Source organism: Petaurus breviceps, unplaced genomic scaffold, assembly GCF_028583685.1.
Source record: "Petaurus breviceps papuanus isolate PSGF00001 unplaced genomic scaffold, PetGlider_PUasm1.0 470, whole genome shotgun sequence".
Taxonomy (NCBI): Eukaryota; Metazoa; Chordata; class Mammalia; order Diprotodontia; family Petauridae; genus Petaurus; species Petaurus breviceps.
In genome coordinates, this window is record NW_027186350.1 from 3,948,308 (window position 1) to 3,959,635 (window position 11,328).

An 11,328-nucleotide genomic window follows, 5' to 3' on the forward strand; every position below is an offset into this window, starting at 1 on the left:
ATATCTGTAATCTCCATAGGCATTGTGAATATGGCATTGCTGATACACAGGCCTATGTTACAAAGAGCCTGGTGGCCTCACAATCAAGTCTTTATTTACTTTTCTTCCAATACTCTCCCAGAGGAGAAAATCCAGTGCAATAAGATGACTGGCCCTGGTACCAAAAGAAATGGGTTCAAGTCTGGGCTCTGCCAAGTACTAGCTGTTTAACTGAGGGCAACTCACTCAAAACTACCTGATTCTAAATTTCTTCTTGTGCAAATTAAATATTGTATAAATAATTTTATTATAAACATAATCCCTGCACAACTCACCACACAGGGCTGCTTATACAAAGTACTTTGTAAACTGTAAAATTCTATTAAAATAAGTGATGAGAACCCTTGGCTCCAAATAAGTATCCCTTCCTAGAATGCCTTTGTTTATTTAAGCCCTATATTTTTTAAAATATTCTTTCAAAGCCCAGTTCATATTAAAGCTTCCCTGGAACACCTTTCCAAATTGCCCCAGCCCTCAGTGATCTCTTCCTCCTCTGAACTCTTAAACACTTATTATATCTACCATTCATTTGGCATTTCATATTATCTTTTTAATTTACATATCCTCTCTCCCTAAATAAGCCACTTATAAATTAGAATATGCCTTATCCCTTTTTGTATCTGTAGCAGCTAGTATGGTACCCTGCACCCAAATTGTAGCCAAAACTATTTGTTGATGATTCAATTCTAAAATACTGTCAAATATAGCAGAACAAATTGCTAATGTTGTTTCCCATGTCTTATTACTCACAATCAATTAAAAATGAATCAATCTATTCTTCTAAATTAAGTATCAAGGGAGCGGCTAGGTGGCGCAGTGAATAGAGCAACCAGCCCTGTACTCAGGAGAACCTGAGTTCAAATCTGGCCTCAGACACTTAATACAAAAACTAGCCATGTGACCTTGAGCAAGACACTTAACCTCAATTGCCCTATCTCCCCCCCTCCAAAGAAAGCTAACTAAACTAAGTATCAAGCTGTTGACTGGTAAAGTTTAGAAATAACATTACCAATTAGATAGCTTCTCATTCCACATTAGATTCAAAATAAGTAGAGCCTCCTGTATACAAAGCTCTAGGCTAGTTCTAGTAAAGACAGATTTCATTACATATTCCCTGAACTCATGGGGCTTGAAGAATAGTCCACACACACACACACACACACACACACACACACACACACACAAATTATGATAAAAAAAAAACCAATATATGTGAAGTGCATAAGAGGCAAGAAGGAAGGCACTGAATTAAATCTGAAAGTGAAAAACTCATTACCAAGAAGAAGCATTAGAGCAGACATGTTGGAGGTGGGATTTGAAGATGGAAAAGTATTCCAAATTTAGGGAATAGCACAGGGGAGAAGGAGATTCCAGGTATAAGGAAGGAAAGAACAGGGTATGTATGGGAAGATGCTGAGTTTTAAAATTTTCTAAAGAAAAGGGTACTGAAAGGCTGGAAAGTATGAGATAAGGTTGGAAAGAATACAGCACTAAACTGCAGAAGAATGCCAAACAAAAACTGTGAAGAGAAGCAGCATGGTACGGTGGAGAGAGCAAGTGCTCAGATGCTTACCCTGAGCAAGTAATTAAAGCCTCCCTGGGCTTCAGTTTCCTCATCTATAAAATAAGGGGGCTAGACTAGATGGTATCTAAGGTCCTTTCCAGCTAGGTCCATGTATTATTATTCTATGATCCAAAGGAACCTTAAGTTTCTCAGGACGCAATAGGAAACAACTGAAGATTTTTATTGCAAGGTATGACATAATCACATCTATGAAAGATAAGATATGAAAGATGACTAAGAGGAAAGCTAAGTTGAACTGAAAAAGACCAAGGGGATAAGAAGGCAGTAGGGTGGGTGGAAGTCCCAGTGAGCAGCACCAGAAAATGACCAATTCAGTGCTTCAATACTCAGATGGTGACATCCCAGGCCCAAGGGCTCTGAGGTCTCTAACACTCCATTCTTAGATGCCCTTAAGACAACATCAATCTGGACCTCCAAGAGAGGAAGGTCAGAACAAGAACCTAATGGGCCCAAAGTACATACAAGGAGGGTCAACCACCCTACCCAAAGTTCAGCAAGAGTGTAGGGGCCTGGTCCTGGCCAAAAAATAAAAAAGCCAATTTACTAAGTAAAGGTAAAGTAATAAGTAAAGACGATGTCAACCTGGAAAAATTCAGACCAACTTGGTAATCAGTAAATAAAGTGAGGCATTTATTCAGGGTCGAAGAATTGCAATTCACACTGCCTTATTCAGAAGGGATGAAGAGGGAAGAAGGGTTGAAGGGGATTCTTAGAGAGCTTAACCAAGGGAAACAGCAAGAAGGCATATATTCTGCAACAGCCGAGCTTCAGGAAGGGAGTGTTGAAGGTATTGAGGGGTTAGAAAAACAAGGTCAAAGAAAAGGGGCAATTAGAAACTGCCAATCAAAGAAGTCTAGGTGACCAGTGTTACCCAGGGCACTAACAACTAACTAACTAAAAGTTGACAACACTAACCAGTATATAATAATACTGCAAATCTAGAGTGCTCCCCCAAAAAAGATGGCAATTCCGCAAGAACTACAAGCACTGACTCAAAGGAAAACAGAGATTTCCCACAAAGACTATTTGAATATCTATAAGAAGCAAGAAATTTAAAAATGTACAAAAGCTCCAGAAAAAACTGGAAAAAAGAATTAGAAGAAAAAGTGGTCAATTTACCCAAGTAACTGACCGTCAAAAACAGAATAAGTCAAACAGAAATCAATTACTCTATGAGACATAGATATTAGAACAAAAATCAGTAGAAAAAAATAGAAGAAAATGTAAGACATATAAAAACTGACCTGGAAAACAGGTCAAGAATAAATAATTTAAGAATCACCAGACTCCTTTTAAGATTCAAGATTTAAAGAAAAAGACTTGACACAGTATTTCAAGAAATCACAAATGAAAAATGCTCAGATCTATTAGAAACAAAGGTAAAGGGGTGGCCAGGTGGAGCAGTGAGGAAGAGCACCGGCCCCAGAGTCGGGATGACCTGGGATTGAATCTGGGCTCTGATACTCAGCACCACACCCAGAAATAACTGGCTGTGTAACCTTGAGCGAGTTACTTAACCCCAACTGCTTTAAAAAAAAAAAAAAAGAAACAAAGGTAAAAGTGAAGCTAGAAAGAATATAATGATCACCTCCTGAAAGAAACCTGAAAAGGAAAATTCACAGGAATGTCATAATCAAAATCCAGACCTCCTAGTTTTTTGGGTTTTTTTTTCCCTTTGTGGAGGTTAATTGGGGTTAAGTGACTTGCCCAAGGTCACACAGCTAGCTTTTGTGTTAAGTGTCTGAGGCCAGATTTGAACTCAGGTCCTCCTGATTTCAGGGCCAGTACTCTATTTACTGTACCATCTAGCTGCCCCCAGACCTCCTAGTTAAAAAAATAAAAATTCTTCAAGCATCTAGAAAGAAGCAGTTAAAACACCAAGGAACCAAATCAGGATTATACAAGTTCTTCTACCAAAAATGAGAGGTTATGGAATACAATTAAGAACTTAACCTGCAAAACTTAGCACAATCCTACAGGAGAAAAGTGTATCTTTAATAGAATGGAAGACTTTTAAGCATTTCTGATTAAAAGACTAGAGCTGAATAGGAACCTTGAAATGCAAACATTTCAAGAGTAAAAAGGGACTCTGAAAGGTAAAATTATTTCAGCAAGTGGAAGGGGTTCTATGATGATGTACTGCTAACATTTTAATGGGAAAGAAGAAACAAGTATCTCTTGAAGCTTTTAATGCCTTTCAAAGGGTACTGAGGAAATTAAGTAAGAAATAAAGGTGAACTAGGGTATATTGTTTCTGTTTTGAGAGGAAATAGGGACAGTAAAAATAACAGACAGTAGAAAAAGAAGAGAGTGGAAAATGTTATTTCTCATAATTGGAGTATGTTAGAAGAAAACTATACAAAAATGGAGAAAGCAATAGGAAGAGTCCGCATCAGATGAACCCCATTCTTAACTGAAATGGACATAAAAGGGTTGTACTCACAGAATTTATTATACAGAAATATATCAAAATCAACAGGAGAACAAGTGGGATTGGGAGATGGGTGAGGGGACATTAAGAAGGATGATAATAATAGGGATGAAATAACCAAAAGCAAATCAAACTTCCTGCACAGGGATTGGGGGAAGAGGGGTATAACGATTAGAGAAAGAGAAAAAAGACCCTTGCATACAAAATATTTAGAGCAACTCTTTTTTGTGTGTGTGGTGGCAAAGAATTAGAAACTAAGAGGGTACCAATAATTGGGGAATGGCTCAACAAATTATGGCATATAATGTAACAGAATATTATGCCATAAGAAATTAAGTAAGGGACTATTTCACACAAACATGGAAAGGTTTATATGAACTGATGCAGAGTTTTAGGAAGAACCAGGAGAATACTTTATATAATAATAGCACTGTAAAGACAAACTATGATCAGCTAAATGGTGCAGTACATAAAAAAAGGCAAATGACTTGAAGAGTCAAAATACCTGAGTTTAATACTCTCTTACATTTAAGGAGCTGTGTGATTCTGGGTTTTCGGTCTGAGTTTCCAATCAATAAAAAGGAAGTAATAATAACACCTACCCAACAGGGTCATTGTGATGATAAAATGAGATGATCATAAAGTACCATATAAATGTTATATAGTATTCATATTATTATGAAAGATTAAGAACTCTGAGGACTGCAACAACCAACTACAATACTGGAGGACCAGTAATGAAGCATGCCACCCACCTCTTGACAGAGTGGTGCTGGTCAGGATACAGACTGAGACACATTTTTCACAAATGGGATCCATTTCCCCACTCCTCCCACCCCAACCAAAATACTGAAGAAAAAACATGGAAGCAAAAGAAAAGACATCTTTGTTCTATGAAAAAAAATATAATAAATAGGAGAAAAAATAAAGAATTAAAAAGTAAAGAATCTAAGATTGTGCCTTAGATTGCTTCTTAGCCAAATTGGGTATGGTTAAAATAAACTCTGTGTTTTCTTACTGTGTCATAAAAAATGCCAAAAAATCTCAAAGAATCTCAAACTGATGAATAAAAAATTGAAAAGAACCAGGAGAACAGTTTACACAAAGGCAATGATGCTTCAAAAAGAAAAAAGCTTTGAAGACTTAAAAACTGGGAAAAACTGTGATCAACATAATGACCAACTATGTCTCCAGAAAACCTATGAGGAATTATGTTACCTCCTCAAAGACACAAGGTATAGAAAGATACATGGTCAGCATGTGGGTTCGTTTTTTGTCTATGCTTGTTAAAAGGATTTTTTTTCTTTCCTCCTCTTGTTTTTGGGGGATTTTTTTTAATGGGAGAATTGGAAGGAGGAAATGGGGAGAACAGCAACAGTAATGTTAAAAAAAAAAGCTTTTAAAATACACAGACAAGAACAGAAGTTCAGAAACATGCAGAGAAGCTGGAGAGTTTTGAAATAAACATTCAAAAAAGGAACATGTAGAATTTAAAACAAGTGGTATGAAAGGGAGATTGACAATTTAATACAGAATCCTCTTCTGGTGGCTCTATGTATGCTATGTAGGGGTTAAATTAAAATAAATAAAAATGTAAAAATAAAAGCTTGAAAAGGGGGAAGATAAAGATTCTGAGGAAAAAAATCAGATTTTATTACCAAAAAAAGGCCAACTCATAAAAAAAAATAACTACTAGCCTATATGCTTATTTTTCTATCAATTAAGAGAGCATTTACTAAGCATGTTCTATATGCCAGGTACTAAATTAGGTGCCAAAGACACAAAAACAAAATATTTATGAGAATAACATACACATGTCTCAAGAGCATCTTTTATCCAGCAATTAGCAGTGTTTGTGCATAGTAGCAACAGGAAGGCTTTTAGAAATGATATTCTACAGCAAACCACATCTTTACAATCATAAGTGATCAAAAGGTGCAAAGAATACAAGATTCCACTGTGTATATTATTGGTTGACTATAAAAAAGCATTTGATTCAGCAAAGCCTTAAAGGCTCTCTTCCCATGCATGTGTTAAACTATAATTTAAGATTCCTTAAATAACAAAATTAACTTTGTTTTTCAATCTTCTATTATTAATATCAACTAAGAATAAAACAGGGAGACATACCTGCTGAAAGTGTTTGTCACAGTTCTAAAGAATGTTCAGCACAAAATGCAAATCAAAGAAGCATTTTCTTTGGATGGTAAGATTCTCCAAATACTCCTGTTTGTGAATTACAATATCTCAAGACCTGGAAGATGGCAACATCTCCTAAATGATACCTACTTTGCCCATCTGCAAAGAAAATATTAAGTGGATGAAAAATGCCTATTGTCCAGACATTCAGTTATTCAGACAGCCCAAAGTTGTGTACCAGTACACATATGTCTTGGCCAGGCATTACAGATGGGTAATGAACTGGCCCCAGAATTAAATAAGAAGAAAAGAATTGGCTGTAATAGCATTCTGGAAACAGTACAGTGCCTTTTAACCTAAGATTTCCCCTGAAACAAAGGCTCATCTTTTTACCATTAACATTCCGCTAGTCATGGAATACTACAGTCCTCCAAGAATTAAAGTGGCAGGTAAACCAAAAGGCAATGTAAAGGTGAATATGAGTATGTAACAAAGTGCCACTGAAGAAAAATTGCACAGATGCAGCAATATAAAAGGTATCACCAAAGAGATAAATTCCCAGAGAAGATGGTCATATAGCAAGACCAAGGAGAAAGCCAACATCAAGAGCCTAGCATAAAATCCCTAGAACACTGGGTGGATTCCCTATGGAAGATTTATGAGAATTCATGGATAAGAACTACACAAAATTGTGAATAGGTTGCAAACTGTACTACAGTTATAAAGAATAGCTACGTCAATTAGGTGATAGATCCATTAAAATAAGTTTGTTTTCTAAACTTAATTTGTGATATTAAGAAAATGTTCGATGTTTGCAAATTCATAACTTATTCATATATTATCAGTCACCATCTACGCCCTCACTAGAATACAAAAAAAACAACTGCATATTTCCTATTAACATGTCATATCACATTTCTTCTCTCAATCCAATTCTCTTCCCAAGATTAGTTCCATTGTGATCACAGTTCAAATCCCAGCTGCACTAAATTGCTAATTGTGAGACCTTGGGCAAATCATTTCCTCTCTCTGGGAGGAAAGCCTCCTCATCTATAAAAAGATATGTCTTTTCTAGCCATCAATTGATGGACAGATCTATGATCCTATGGCCACTCATGACCATGAGCAATATGCTCATCAAAAAAAGAAGAAAAAGTATACTGCATTTGAGCCAGTAGAATCATATTAACCAGTACCATTACTTTTCACCAAAAATAACACATGAAGATGCTATTATTTTTCATTCTTATTCTTGATTCCTTATGCCATTTATTGGTATGAAAACACTTAAGTACTAGGGAAAGAAAGCATATGGGGGGAGGGGTAGAGATGCTGATGATTGAGAGGGTCCCCCCTCTAAAAAAATAAGCTGAGCAAAAACCAAAAAGACAGAGTAAAATAAATTTTTCTTTTTAAGTATTTCAAAAACAATCTATAAAGTAGTTGATTCTAAAGGTGTATTAATTTTGCAAGGAGGAAAATACCATATTCCCATCCCTTCCACTGATTCGACAGCTTTTCAAAATCATTTACACTACGTTAAATATCATAGGATTAAAAAATAGTGACATATACAAGATACAGAGACATGCGAGTCAAGGTAAGAGAAGCAGTGTTCAAGATGTCAGACACAGCTCCAGCCCACCTCTGATGTATGGAAGTTTAATCTCTCAATGTCCCAGGCCACTCACTAAGACTATGAAATACTGAATAATTACAGACCTAAAGTACTCAGTCCTCCTTGGAAGTTCCCCCTTCTAATGAAATCACAGAGACAAATATGTGTGTGTGTGACCATCAGGAAAGAATAATTCTGTCCGTTCAACACTTTTCTACATATACAAGTTTGTAATGTATAAATAATACAACTCCGGAAAAAAATTTAATAAAATAAAATCACTGTTCAAACTCAAATGTCTACTTATATCATCTGTATTCATACACACATCTACTTATTTGCTGATCAATGTTTTAACATAATTTTCTAAGTTAGTTTCCAAATTAAAAGTCTCATTTTACTCTCTTGGTCTAGCCTTCAGGAAGTTTATTCCAAAATCTTTTTGAAGCTAACTTTCAACACTGATACATACACTAAAAGCAAAGGAAGCTTATTGTAATGAAAATAACTGATGTTCTTAACTGTATTTACCCGTGGACTCCACAGTCTACAACTTAAAATAAAACAGGTCAGGTCCCTACAAAAAAAATTTGTTACAAACAATAATGAAAAATAGTGGGAATTGGTTTTGATTGACTATACCTAATTTATCACAGGAGTGAGGTTTTTATTTTGTAGTTGTTTTTTACTGGGAGGGGGATGGGAAATAGAAAGTAAGTGCTTGTTAACTGAAAAAAAAGTAAGCAGTAAAGCATAGCTCTTCAGTCTAAAATACGAAAAAACCCAACTCTGAAAACTTGGCCAATAGAAGTCTGTAGTTATACTCAAGTTAACAAGACACTAAAATAATTTTAATAAGCAAGCTTGTCCTAAAAAAAAACAAATGAAATATAACCCACCCCACCCTCTTGTTTTTGCTTGTTTCTCTTGCTTAGAAGGGGACTCAATGGGGGGAGGGGGGTAGAGAGGGGAAAGAATTGGAAGAAAACTACATTCAACATTGATTTTTCTCTCCCTCCCCAATGCAAAACAAAACAAAGTACAAAACCTAAAGTTTTACAACCTCTCATCTTGATACTAATGTGAAAGAAAAACTTAGACAGTAATTTTATTCTCAATCCAAATTAATACTTAATTTTAAGGAACAAATCTGTTCCAGAGGGTCACTTCTGTAATTCCTTAACCAAACTAAAAGTTTCTTCTGTTAAAATGAATAATTTGGTCATATCCCATCACTATCCTTCCACCTATAAATCATTTTTATTTAAGCATAGACTGTCATTCACAATGAGCAAAGAATTTATTTTGTTTAGCTGCCTCTATACATTAACCAAATCAGAGAGCATTCAATACTTGGATTAGAAATGTTTCTGCATACAGGCCATGTTTAATCTTCATGAAATGGAATAAACATACACCAAAAGAGAACTAAAAGAAATTTTCCAACTACAGTCTATACTCTGGGAGGTGGCATGATGTAGTGTTTAAGTCCTTAGTTACTAGCTATTGGCATTTAAGTGTCACTTAACCTCTCCAAGACTGTTTCCTCACTTGGAAAATGAAGCTGTAAGAAAAAAATAGCATCTTCCACCTCTAATTCTTCCCACTCCGACAAGGAAAAGCATTAATACAAATAACAAAAAATGTTGTCACATAGAAAGATTTCCTGTCACATAACATGGCAAAGGGGCAGCAAAGATCCACTCCACTTTCTAGCCAGTTCTCTTTCCCCAAATAGGGCTAGAAATAAAACCTGGCTGGGAAACAGGGTCACCAGGATCATAGTTCCTTAGATGAAAAGGTAAAGAGATTGATCATATTTTTCAAAATTTGGAGTCCAAGGTTAGAGGCTGTGAATAAGTGACCATGACTGAAAGGATCAAGACAGCAGTCTTAGAGCAAGAAAGCATAAACACTAGAATAAGGATGGATAGATAAATAAGTAAATATAGATATGTAGAGATAATAGATATATCAAAATACAATTCTGATATTAAAAAAACAGAATCAGTATTGTACTACACTGATGAAACTAAGCCCAAAGTGAACACAAAAAAGATATAACAGGGCCTAGTGGAAAGAGGGTCATGGAGTTAGGAAGGCCTTCACAAAAGTAGTGACATATAACAGCTGTTGAACATGGGCAAGTCACTTAGTGCCCCAGGCACTAGGGCACTAATTGTAAATTACAGAGGTTGCAGATCATCATAGGTGGACAGAGTTTCCAAATCAGAAGTTCCCTAAAGCCAATGAAATCACAAATGGGACTTCGGATGAATTATAAACCTCTGTTAAAACAGAATAGAGATTCAAGTCAAAAAAGATAACTACTTCTCCTGGATGTAACAAAATTCTTCTGTGTCAACAGACAGCAACAACAAAAAAAAGTAATATCAATCTAAGTAAACACCTCATACTCAGTATATCACCAAGTTCTATGCTCATCCTGTTAATTGGTCCCTGCCCTCCTACAACTTACATTTGAAGAAGCAAATGTGTCTGAGTCATAATTATTAAGGTAAATAATAATAATGTACAAAGATAAACAAAGGATGTTTATCCAATATAATATTTTCACTATTCCCCCAAAATAAATTTTTACAAATAGAAATTCCCAGTTAAATTCATAACACATTATCTATCTTTATGTTCCATGAAAATTCAGTAAGTTCAGAGTAAACGTATTTTACTTATGTTTAAATTTTATTCGGTCATATTAACTCCTATAAATTTGCATGGGATAGAAGGCCTCAAGTTTGAAAAAAACTGGGTCACGTGAAAACAAGAATAGTAATAACTGAAGATATAAACCAAACTATCAGTACTTAAATTCATCAGCTAATTGACATCAGAAATATCACTATTTCATTGCTAATTTTTTAAAAAGATAGAGAATATCTTGCAAAAGAGGTGTAGAGGGCTAATAAAAACCACAAAGCACGAGTCGGTTTCACAGAACTGCTAAAAATACCAAAGAATAGTGGAATATTAGTTATTTTAAGGGCAAAGAACCTAAGACAGTTCCTGACATCCAACAACAAACCAAGCACTCAGGTGCTCAACAAATGAGCCTATGAAATGTTAGCTCAAGTTCCTGTTCCAGAAAGATGACTTTCCCACTTCACGTCAACTAGTAATACTTGCATGCTCTGAACTAGCCAAGGGCTAAATAGGAAACCTATCCAAAGGATTCCTAACCAAAGATTAGAAAACATCCTGGGCCAGAAAACCACGACTACTTTCCAAGTGTGTCCTCATCCAGGGTTGCTATATCCCAAACAGGAGTATCATCAACTGTAACAAAGGTTGCAAAAAATAGTTAAGAGGACTCTGGAACCTCACCTAATAAGCAGGAGTGAGGTGGGGAGAGGGGGAAGCCCTCTCACCTTGTATTCAAACTTTCCAAAAGTAAAAAAGAGCACAAAGAAATCTCTCCCATATCTATGATGATTATTCCCCCTTCAACTTCCCTGCCCCAACACACAGCTACACATGCTCACAAACACTGAGGGACAC

The 11,328-nt window shown here is 35.8% G+C and overlaps 1 protein-coding gene across 2 annotated transcripts in view; it reads right to left on the minus strand.

The window, feature by feature from the left end:
- Positions 1-11,328, minus strand: part of LRP6 (LDL receptor related protein 6) — a 140,960-nt gene that overhangs the window by 128,908 nt on the left and 724 nt on the right. The window lies entirely within an intron of this gene.